The 11,447-nt window shown below is 35.3% G+C and overlaps 1 long non-coding RNA gene across 2 annotated transcripts; it reads left to right on the top strand.

Moving 5' to 3' along the window:
* Nucleotides 1-8,371: 8,371 nt before the first annotated feature.
* On the top strand, nucleotides 8,372-11,225 carry LOC104248226 (uncharacterized). 2 transcript variants are annotated; one of them, XR_716412.2, is made up of 3 exons: nucleotides 8,372-9,843; nucleotides 10,114-10,176; nucleotides 10,860-11,225. It is a non-coding gene; the product is annotated as an uncharacterized lncRNA (long non-coding RNA). The 2 variants fall into 2 exon arrangements; XR_011403216.1 differs by having other exon boundaries at nucleotides 10,114-11,225.
* Nucleotides 11,226-11,447: the final 222 nt, after the last annotated feature.

Raw genomic sequence — 11,447 nt, 5'->3', positions numbered from 1 at the left:
AACAAGGACAATAATGAACATATGAGTTCAAAACACTTGCTCACAAAATCAGCACCTCGGTGCTCAAGCCATTGGCAAAGATTTGGCCTCAAGTCCTCCAGACTGGTCTAACTTCAAACTCACAAAGATTACATCTCGCCCCTCGATCGGGGAATCAAAGCCATCAAGACACATCTGATACTGAGCGCCCATTGGTGCATACGATCACGCGGAAGGAATTTCAAAAATTTCTTTTCAAGCTGAATCAAGGACGCAAGATAAGAATTCAAGAATGTGAAGTTTTCCTAAAGGTTCGGCAGCCTCTCGAGGATAAGTACAGACGTCTCCGTACCGATCCACGAGACTCTACTAAACCGGCTCATGACTTGCGAGACCAAGTAACCTAGGCTCTGATACCAACTTGTTACGACCCAAATCCCGATCGTGATGGCGCCCAACACACTACTATGCAAGCCCGACCATTATTCAACAATTAACCCAATTTATCAAAAATAGCAGAAAGAAATATCAATTAAGCAAGATTAAAGTACTGAAGAATTTAACAAAATACACAATATAATCTCACTAGGACCCGGTGTCACAAATCTGAGCCTCTAGAATACAGAATATCATCCTAATACATGGTATATCTAAAGTCTGATAATGCAGAAATAAAGAGATAGGATAGGAGGGAGAAGATCAATGGCTGCGAACGCCGTGCAGCTACCTCGATATTCCCAGAAGCTGGATCTGCTGATCAACTGGATCTACTGAGCCTGAGACTGCCCTGGATCTGCACACAAGGTGCAGGGAGTAAAGTGAGTACTCCGACCTAGTGAGTCATAAAAGTAACTACAGTCCGAAGATAAGAAAATCCAGCAAATACACAAAGTAAGCTAAAATCCAAATATACAGCAACATATGGAACTGAGCAGCTAAACAACAGTATAAATAGAGATACATGAATGCAATGCAATGCATATGATGGTACGTTCCAGTACCCACTGCGGCGTGCAGCCCGAGCCATCCATATTTATTTATCGTCGACGGCGCTCACTAGGGGTGTGTACAGACTCCGGAGGGGCTCCTACAGCCCAAGCGCAATATCTTGGTCAGTCATTGTTACCTGACCGGTCAGCCATTGTTACCTGACCAATTTATATCATACAGTGCCATTGTTACCACTGTTCAAGTATATCATCCAGTGTCATTGTTACCACTATTTCAAGTATATCACACAGTGTCATTGTTACCACTGTTTCAAGTATATCACACAGTGTCATTGTTACCACTGTTTCAAGTATATCACACAGTGTCATTGTTACCACTGTTTCAAGTCACTTTATAATCAGTCCATAAAATAATATAATAAGCCCCTTGGGCATTTACAAAACAGAAGTTCCCAGCCCGGAATACATTTAAAAATATCATTTAAGTTTTCAACACTTAGAATTATGGCTGAGTTTGCAAAACAACATTTAAAACCTTGGACTGAAATTAAATGATATGCAAATCATGCTAAGCAGTAATATCAATCCTCGAAGGATTTTACAAATCGGCACAAGGCCCCAAACATGGCATCAAGCCCCGTAATATCAATGAAGTATGTGTATCAATCACCAGTATAGTATAAACATCACACGGGATGGACCAAGTCACAATCCCCAATAGTATCCGACCCCGCACTCGCTATGGAGTGCGTGTCACGCCTCAATATAGCGTTACGATGTGAAAGTCCGGGGTTTCAAACCCTCAGAACAGCATTTACATCTATTACTCACCTCAAGACGGCCAAAATTCTACTCCGCGATGCCCTTTCCTTTCGAATTGACCTCCTCGCGCGTCGAATCTTGCCAAAACCACAGGGAATATATTACAATAGGTTAAGGGAATATAACTCAATCGAAAAGACTCGAAAAATATCGAAAATCACGAAATTTGCATAACCCGAGCCTCGGGCCCACTTCTTGAAAAATTACGAAAGTCATATCACCGGATTCCTCGTCTCGCCACGAGTCCGTACATATAAAATTTACTAAAATCATAGTTCAAATTACCCCTCAAATCTTCATTTTAGAATTTCAATCTCAAGCCCTAATTTCTTATAATTTGGCTATGTTTTCATGGATTTCAAGGATGATTCTTTAATAAAATCATGTATTTAACTCATAAAACTTACCTCCAATCGATCTCAGTTGAAACTCCCTTCAATCCCCGTCCAAAAGCTCTCAAAATGACTGAAAATGGTGGAAAAATGACCCAAAATTGGATATAAACTCACTGCCCAGATTTTTCACAATTACTGTTCACCCGCGCGGTACTGTTAACGCGCGGGTTACTGTTCACTGCTGCTAAAAATATGCACCAGCAGCCAATTTAAATTGCAGCACAACCATTTTTCACTAAAATGGCTCTAACTTCATCATACGAAGTCGGAATTAGACGATTCTTGTTCCTATGAGTCACAAATAATAATACGAACACAACCCTTCAATCTAAACTCAATTCGGAGCTCATTTGCCCAGTGCGATATCCATTTCGCTCGTTAAACAATTACTCATATTTCGCGTCAAAAACCTAATCGCGACTTGATGAAATTAGACCAAAATTTCCAGATCCGTCCTATAATTCATTATCAAAATTCCGGAAGTCTCGGAATCAAATTTGGATCTCTAGTACTAAAAATGAACCTTTAGATCATTACATTTATGCTCAAAACGGCAAAAATCTTCCAAAAACTCTTCCAAAATTTGTCCGAGCCGCATGGGATCTCAACAAAGTATACTAACAAGTCCCATAATATGACAGAAACTTAGTTGTTCCTTTGAATAACCAAAAAAATGCAAAAATACTAAATTCACCACGGATTCAAGCCTATGAACTTTGAAACTTCAAATTTTCACATCCAATGTCGAAACACGTCAAAACTAGTCCGAATGATCTCAAATTTTGCAGACAAGTCCAAAATGACATAACGAAGCTACAGCAACTCTCGGAATTCCATTCCGAGCCTCGGATCAAAATCTTACCTATCAACCGGAATTCGCCAAAATACGAACTTTGCCGATTCAAGTTTAATTCTACACCGGTCATCACAAAAATATTCCGGACACACTCCTAAGTCCCAAATCACCTAACAAAGCTATCCGAACCATAAAATTCGCATTTCGAGTGCTCTAACACATAAGTCAATATCCGGTTGACTTTTCCAACTTAAGCTTCCTTAAAAGAGACTAAGTGTCTCAAACCTTACCAAAATCATTCAGGAATGACTTCAAATTTTGCACACAAGTCACATTCGACATTACGGACTTGCCCCAACTTTCGGAATCGCATTCCGACCCCGATATCAAAATTTCCACTTCCGATCGAATTTTCTCAAAAAAACCTTCAAATTTCTATATTTAGCCAAACGGCTCCAAAATGACCTACGGACCTCCGAATTCACTTCCGATCGCGCTCCCAAATCCAAAATCACCATATGGAGCTATCCCAGTCTCGGAATTCCCAACGGACATCAATAACACTGAAATGCATTTTAAGCCAAACTGATGCAATTTCTTCTAAAATGCTATCGTCCACAATAGGCGCCAAAACGCTCCCGGGTTATCCAAAACCCGATCCGGGCATACGCCCAAGTACGAAATCATCATACAAACCTTTTGAAACCTTTGTATCCCAATTCCGAGGTCTTTTACTCAAAATTCCAATCCTAGTTCATTTCTTCAATTTTAAGCTTTCAAAATGAGAATTTCCATTTAGATTTGACTCCAAACTTCCTGAATTTTAATTCTGACCATACACTCAAGTCAATATACCTGAGATGAAGCTGCTCATGGCCTCAAACTGCTGAATGACGCGCCGGAGCTCAAAACGACCGATCGGGTCGTTACAAAATTTTGAGGCAAAATCAATCGATCTTTGTATCGGGGTAATTTTTCCTTGGCAAATATTATGACCTAAAAATCGAACATTTGTTTGGAATAGACTCATTTTTGGTTTAGAAATTACTAAACCGTTTTGTATTACAATTTTCTTAAAAATATCAAGATGCTTAATATGCATCTCTAATGTTTTAGAAAATACTAATATGTCGTCAATATAAACGATGATAAAATCTAGATAAGGGTTAAAAATATCATTCATAATTTTCTGAAATTCAGAAGGGGCATTTTTTAAACCAAATGGCATGACATTCCATTCATATTGCCCAAATGGAACATTAAAAGCAGTTCTATAAGTATGCTCCTTAAAAATTTGAATTTGCCAATATCCAGATTTTAAATCGAATTTTGAAAATATATTGGCGTCATATAATCTAGATAGCAAGTCCCTTTTATTGGGGATAGGATATCTAATCCATTTTAGATGTTTATTCAATGGTTTATAATTTATAACTAATCTAGGAATACCACGTTCCTTTTCTGCAGCATTATTAACATAAAAGGCAGAACATGACCAAGGAGATTTTGAGGGTTTTATCAAACCCTTTTGTAACAAGCTGTCAATCTCGCTTTTGCAGAATTTGACCAATTCAGCATTCATCTGGAAAGGTCGAGACTTAGAAGGGATATCATCTTCGGAGAAGTTTTCTTCATAAGGAAGAGTTACAATATGCCTTTTTTGATTCCAAAAGGCACTAGGGTGATCGGCACAGACATCAACAACCATCTGTTCAGCAATCAATTTAATCTTTTGCTGAACCTTAGCAGATTGTAAAGTATCGAATATATTCATGCTTAATATTTCTGATTGTAATGAATTAATATGCCTTTGTTTCATATTAGTCAAGGCGTTAATATCTCTAGTTACGAGATCTGTAACAAAAGAATAACTTATCTCTCTATCTTGATAAGTAGCAGAAAAACCCTGTGCATCTATGTTATTAAAAGGGTAAATAGCATTAATAAAAGGGGTTCCGAGTATAATCGGAGGGTATAACTGATTTTTTACCAAAAAGAAGAAATGAGGAATACAAACTCTATTTTGGCAAATACGAATATTTGGTAATTTATACTCTATATCTAAAGCATGACCAGAAGCAAATTTGACCAAATGAGTGGTTTTTTGAAAATATTTTGTAGGAATAACTCTTGAATACAACTTACATCTGCTCCACTATCAATCATTGCTACATCAGTTAGAGAGAAAGTATTATCAATCAAGATAGTACATTTAATGTACCACTTATGAGCCGTAACAACCTGCATCATTCCTAAAAACATATCAGAATTTTCATTAATCGAATCAATCTGATCAGAAATTTTTTTCCCTTTTCATTTGATGATTCGGAAATTCCTTTAGCCAAAAAATCAGTTAGAGAATTGTTTTTCTCAATTTGAGTAATCTGGTGATCACAAATCATTTGATTTTGTTTAAAAGACTTAATATCTTTTTTCAAATTCTCAATTTCGATTTTCAAATCATCAAAAGAAGCATCTCTGCTAGGTGTACTGGACTTATGAAGTCGTTTATTAATTTCAGACAAAGAATAAGGAGCAAAATGTTCAAATTCGTTCTTATATTTTTCAAAAGGTTTTGAACTACTAGAACTAGAACTTGCAGCTAGATTAATAATTTTTTCACGAAGTTTTTCATCGGTAACTTCCTTTAAAAGTTCTATTACATTTTCAGATGTAATAGTTTTCATATTTAAATCATGAAATTGTGATTGCAATTTATAAAATTTCGTCATCATCACAAGTACAAATATCACCTTTGCAAGCAGTGCAAGAAGTATCAACATTTTTATCACTATCAGATAAATCAATTAAATCAACTTCATCTTCAGATTCAGTTTCAGAGTAATAGTCAGATTCTGATCCTAAAGTGTATAACAAGCCATAAACCTTACCGCGTAACTCATCATCGAGTTCTAAGGTTTTCAGCTTTTGAAGCTTGCAATTTGGAGAAATATGACCAAACTTTCCACACTTATAACACTTAATATCAACGAGATCTCTCTTTGATCTATTCTTTGTAAATCGAGTAGATTTCTGATGCGCTTTTCTAGTATCACGCTCTTCCTTAGACCTATATCTAGACCTCTTTTTCTTATACGAGCTATCCGGGTTAGGATACCTATGGTATCTGTTTTTCTTCTTCTTCCTACTTTGAGTAGAGGTTCCAGGTAAACCGAACTGAGTACAAAAGTCACCTAATTGGGATTTCTCTTTAAGCTTATCAATCTTAAGCTGTCTAGAAAGCTTTAGATCATTACACAAGTTTAATCCTTCTTGTGTACACACTCCTATAAGTTTACCATAGGTATAATTACCATACTGAATTTCACCGTAACTACCCCTTAATACTTTCCTTACCCTTTCAGCAAATAAGGAAGGGAGACCGTCTATAAACTTAGCTTTCCAATGCTCATATTTATTCTCGGGTAGTTCCATAACCCTACTCATAAAAGTATCTTTATACCATCTAAATTCACTAAGGGTCTTACATCTAAGCCCATTAAGTAAGGTTCTGATGGTCTCATGATTTGAGGTAAATCTACCATTGAAATGCTCTAAAATTGTAAGGATAAGGGTATACACTGCATCTTCTCTACCCTTAACTAGAGCCATACCTATATTATCAACACCCTCGTCTTACGGCTGTAGCATTAATAACGAAAGCCTTTTCTTCAACAGATAAATAATTATCCCACCAGCCACGAAGTTGGCCAGTAAAGCCTGCAATAATCATTTTGCAAATAGTTCTATCCGTATTTTTAACACTTTTGCAGATAGTCGAATACATAAGCATTCTATGTACGAGAATGGTTAATTGTCTATCAGTTAAACCATCAAGATTCCATTCATAAATTTCGGAACCGCTATAAGACGTATTAGTCTGATTCCAATCGCGTTCCTCAATCAACATATCTTGAGGAGTAGGACGAGGATAATAATAAGTTTGCATCCTTGGTTTGTCAACATACCTACTACTGGGTTTAACTATACCTTTGAGTTTATTAAACTCTGACCATGTCAATCAGAAACGGTCTCAATTCTATCAGCAAAATTTTTAGATAAATCAATTGGTCTAACATTCAAACCAGAAAGCTTTTTATCGAGGAGTTGTGCTAAGTCATCAAGAGATTTAAATTTAAAATCCTGAATCTCAGGAGGTCTTTGAATATGAGTAAGAATAGCTTGATCAACTGTTTTACTACCTGAAGTGGAGGCAATATCAGTTGGTCCTTTCTTAGTACTCATTTCTTTTATTAAAATAGTCAAATCATCAAGTTTTTTATCAAGAGAACTGATATGTTCTCCTAAAATCTTTACATATAAACCCAAACAATTGTTTTGAGAAATCAATTTATTAATTTATGCGATACTAATAGCTGCAACATTATCATCAATAAATTTTTGAAAGGCAGTGAATGTAATACCAGTATTATTAGGTAAAATAAAGGGGGCCTGAGGAGGATAAATGGCTTTAGTAATACTATCACTCCCATCTTTATAAGATTTTTCTAGTACCTTTATAAAAAGAGGCAAATAAGTTGTTATAAACCAAGGAACAAAATACATAATTTGATTATGCAAAGCACAAGTTTCATAAAATTCTTGAGAAATGCTATTCAAATCATCTTTGCTATAAGCATAAAAAAATCACGTTTTAAACTGGCTCCATTTATCACTAAAAAATTCCTTTTGAATATATTTTCGTGCCCGAGAATCGGGGCTAAAATCAATTTGGTGTGGAATCATTAAGTACTATTGGGGTCGAAATCCATCTCGGATACAGAAGGAATATCCTTATCTGAAATATTGTCATTGTCCTGAACAATATTTGTTTGAGGGTTAACTTTAACCCTTTCAACCCTTTCGACAGGCTTATTACTAACTTTACTAGTAATAGTGTGTAAAGAGGCTGCACGATTGCGAGCTGGACCATAGACTGGTTCAACAGGAGAAATATGTTGAATAGCAGGTAGAAGTCTATGATTAGAAAAATGAATGTCTATTACAAATTGTAGACTTATCATCAAATTGAATACAAATCCTACCATTCGGATTTTGAGTAACATACAAAAATTCAGTATTCGACAAGTCGTTAGTTATCTGACTTGGGGATATAACCGAATTTAAAGTCCAAGTAGTTGGGAAATTAATTTCTTCCCACCTAATAGGTCTCCTAGTGGTGACCTTGGACCTTGCAAAGTTGGTTTCTACCAGTATGGTCTGATCTGATGTATCATATAACTTACATCTAGGATTTAAAGTAGATAATAATTTAAAATAAATCCTATAAGACAGACATATAAGTTCAGAACCAGGCGCATAATTATAACCATGTGTTTTCACATTTAAAGTCAAGGTGTATATATATATATATAATATTTAGAAACGGCAGGGGACGAACAGTAGTTATGAGTTTATTAGGGATAAATTGTTAATTAAGTCACCGATCTCTTTTAAGAAAACACGCGTACTGCAATTTTACTGCGTAAAATACTAAGTTCTATTCTCTCCCACCTAGCTTCCATGACTCCTCCTGATTTTCTCCAATTTCTTCCCATTGTACAGTGCAGTCTAGAAATTTCTATTGCCTTTGATTTTTATTCGATTTTGCACAAATTTTTCTAGCAGAGCTTCAAATGACTGGATTCTCTGAGATGTCTCGAAACCGATTCTGCTGAAGAAGTTACTATGGAGATTCTAAGCCTTTTCTAGGTTAATTTGATTATTTTATCCTCGTGTCTTTTAGGGCGTGTACTATTGTTTATAAGGGCAAACCACGATGTACTCACTTTATGTATATCAGATTTCAAGGACTAATTCTTGATTTTATGTTCTCTTTTCCAATTGTCTAAAATTTCTTCTGCCGTTCACTCCAAAGCGTCGTCTCTTTGCTTTGATGAATTTAATTTGCCATAAACGGACCCAAGCTGCTTACTTGCTATTATATCGCTCTGTTTCTACTTTATTTTGTGAATTGATCATTTGTCCTGTTTGTTCTGGTTATACTTTGGTTTGGTTGCTTTTCCATGTTGCTTCTACTGCTCTGCTCATTCTGCTTAGCTCCATTTGAATTTTATTTTCCATCTTACCTTTTTTAAGGAAAATTTTGCACGCACATGCATCTGTAGTTTAGTTTTTTTTTTTCTTTTTTATTTTACATTTCTCAATCTGAGTTCCAAGTTGTCTTTGGTGTGTGTTTTATTCTATTTAATTGTGGTGAATTTTTCTCTGTTCTTTCATTTCTTTTAATGCACCGATGGGTATCTGGTAGTTTCTCTATTGTTTTGGATAGTTTTTTAGATGTATCCAATTCACATCTAATCCACCAATGCTTTTGATAATAGGCCCAGATTAACTTCTCCACTTTTTCTAGGTATTCTACAACTGAACACATTAGTAGGCTCAATTTGTCGAGCACATACATGTCCAGAATCAGGTAACAAATGAATCAAATTGGTAAAAAAATAGAATCAGACAGGCGGCTTGCCACCATTAGGAAGATCTACCCACTTCCTCTCCTCCAACACTCTTTTCTTTTCAAGTAAACTTTTATCAAACTTTGTTTATCAATCTCTTGATATCCCATTTCGGTATTCATTTCTATATTGTTTATTTTTTGTTTTATCTGTACATGTTGTCGTAATGATAGTTGAAATATCAAGAAGCTTGACTGATCAGCAAACTAAGATTCAAAATGATTTCACTCTTCTTTGATTAGTTTATTGGTGATACAGGTTTCAAGGTTTGATATTATGACGTAGATGTCTCTACAAGATCGATTACCATATGTTGTAGGCAATTTGATATCTCATTTCCGTCTATTCACCAAGCAGAAGGATGGGTTATTTGGATTTTCGAAAGATTACTCTGATTTAAAGATCTATCATTCTAAAGAGAATTGGTAATGAAATCTTCCTTCGTCCAATTATATATATTGGATCATCCACGTCTGCAAAAGCTGCTATTTTCCATCTTTTTTGTTGCTTTGCTCTTTTTATTTGCCAAAATGAATCGAAGTTGCTTACTCTCTACTATCATTGATTTCATTGCTCTACAAGATTTCGATAGCACATTTTGTAATTTAGTATGTAAATTTATTCTTTTTTTTATGACATAATAAAATTTTGCCCTACTAACTTCTATACTCTTCTTTATTTTCTCGCTTATCCAGAAGTAATGAGAGCTTTATGGGCAGAAGGGTATGCAGAGATTAAACAATATTAATTTGGAACAGGTGAGAAGCAACAGAATACTAATATGGTATTTTAAATTTTTTTCTTATTTGATATATGCTATTTTGAGTGAAATTTTTTATCTGACGTTGAGTTAAACATGTGATACTAATGCTTGAAATAAGTTGCTTTGACATTAGTTCTCTGCCAATGTATTGGTTTATCTTTTATTTTTAATAATTAATTTGAGGTCTTACAGTATAACTGAAGAATTGAAAAGGTAATTTGGATTGTCATCAGCCACTATGTAACTTTCTTTATAAGGTGGTCTTATGTTTCTTTTGTACTTTAGGCTAAGCAAATAACTTATCAAATTAATTATCTCAAAAATTCAGGGCATCTCAGAAAATGAATTGATCTTAGTTCTGGTGAGAAGACTGTCTAGGAAAATGACCGGTGAGAAATAGTATGATAATTTATCTTGGTTTTGGAACTATGGAGTGTCTTAGTAGCTATATGTTTTACCAATCAACAAGATATGGAGTTTCTGATAGCAAAAGCTTTTTGGACCAAGCAGACGGCAGTGGCTTAATTTATGTTAAAACTCATTTATTTCGTCTCTCTCAAATTCCGTGAAGGTGCATCTTTAGTTGTGAAAAAGACCTTAATGAATGTATTTCATGCCTTTATACAAGAGAACCGTAATTTAAATTGACTGCAATAATGCCACTTCTTATGCTCACAGCTCTATACTTCTCTCTTTGATGATCCCATGTTGGCAAAATTTGGTTCCTCAATCTGATTTTTCGAGGAAAGCATATGGACAAGTTTCCATTTGATCGAGATGGGGTAAGGAGGTTGTCTGGTATAGCTTCTTTTCATATCATGGTGGTGGAAATGGATATTAGCAAAACTTAAGCAAATTTTAATGGCTATTCTCCGAAACACTAGTAAATGTTCGTTCTTTTTTTTTAATTCCAGTTAATTTCTCTTTATTGTTGATATGAATCATGTATTATGAAATACGATTGTAGTGTGTCTAACGTTTGACATTCTGATAGTTTTACCAGCAACAAAATATATGAAGCAAGTCCAAAAACCTTAAAATGTACCCTAACTACCGAGATTCTGTCTGGCACGATATGTACGAATATACTTTCCATGACCTTTAGACAAGTGATTCTGCCGTATATTTAGAACTTTTAACATATAATTTTTATACCAGTGGCTGAAAGAAAAATAGATGATCATGAAACACCAAGAGACGTGGGGAATTTCTTATGTTTTAATATCACCTATCGGTTGTCGCTGCTTCCTCCATGTCTATCTTTCT

The sequence above is a fragment of the Nicotiana sylvestris genome, chromosome 10, assembly GCF_000393655.2.
Source record: "Nicotiana sylvestris chromosome 10, ASM39365v2, whole genome shotgun sequence".
NCBI lineage: Eukaryota > Viridiplantae > Streptophyta > Magnoliopsida > Solanales > Solanaceae > Nicotiana > Nicotiana sylvestris.
The sequence above is the reverse complement of the archived record's forward strand: the minus strand, read 5'-3'. Positions and strand labels throughout refer to the sequence as shown.